Source organism: Chrysochloris asiatica, unplaced genomic scaffold (assembly GCF_000296735.1).
Source record: "Chrysochloris asiatica unplaced genomic scaffold, ChrAsi1.0 scaffold00264, whole genome shotgun sequence".
Lineage (NCBI taxonomy): Eukaryota > Metazoa > Chordata > Mammalia > Afrosoricida > Chrysochloridae > Chrysochloris > Chrysochloris asiatica.
Window position 1 is genome coordinate 3,982,165 of NW_006408782.1, and position 1,274 is coordinate 3,983,438.

The following is a 1,274-nucleotide window of genomic DNA, read 5'->3' on the forward strand; positions in this document are numbered from 1 at the left end:
GTATTTTCCAACCTGATTCAAAAGAAGATAGAAATAATACAAAATCACTGTACCAAAAGGAAATGGTTGATGTTTAACACAAGGAATTGATGGAATAAAAATTCAATTCATTCAAGAAAGTGAAGTGGCACAGGAGGCACTCACTCATCTCTGCCAATAAATTTGGAAGGCAACTATCTGGCTGACCAATTGGAAGAGATCTATATTTGTGTTCACTCAAAAGAGATATGAACAAATGGAATGTGGAAATCATTTGACAATATCTTGATATCCTATGCAAATAAAGTTTTACTAAGGTAATACAGAAATGGCTGCAAGAATACATTGACAGAGAATGTCCCGAGGTTCAAGCCAGATTCAAAAGAGGACATGGAAAGAGGGATATCATTACTGATGTCTGATAGATCTTGGCTGAAAGCAGAGAATATCATAAGATATTTACCTGTGCTTTATTAACTGCACTAAGACTTTCAATTGTGTGGATCATGACAAGCTATGGACAACATTGTGAAGTATGAGTATTCCAGAACAATTAATTGTGCTCATGAGGAATCTGTTCATGGACAAAGAGGCAGTTGTTCGAGCAGAACAATGGAACACGGAATGTTTTAAAATTAAGAAAGGTGTGCGACAAGGTTGTATTCTTTCACCATTCTTATTCAACCTATATGCTGATCAAATAACCTGAGAAGTTGGGTTATATGAAGAAAAATGTGGCATCTGGATTGGAGGGAGACTACTAGAAACCTACGATTTATCAATGATACAACCTTGTTTGCTGAAAGTGAAGAGAACTTAAAATGTTTACTGATGAAGATCAAAGAGCACAGCCTTCGGTATGAATTGCATCTCAATGTCAGTAAAACAAAAATCCTCACCACTGGACCAATAAACAACATTCTTACCAACAGAGAAAAGATTGAATTCTTCAAGGACTTCATTCTTCTTTGATCAACTATCAACACTCATGGAAGCAGCAGTCCAGAAACCAAACGACATATTGTATTAGACAAATTTGCTGCACATGACCTTTTCAAAGTGTTCAACAGCAAAGATGTCAGATTGAGGACGAAGGTGCGCCTGAAGCAAGTCATGGTATTTTCAATTAACCTCATAGGCATGTGAAAGCTGGACAGTGAATAAGTAAGACCATAGAAGAATTGATGCTTTTGAATTATGGTGTTGGAGGAGAATAAAGAAATTGCCATGGGCTTCCAAAAGAACCAACAGATCTGTGTAGGAAGAAGTGCAGCGACAGTGCTCCTTGAAGGACA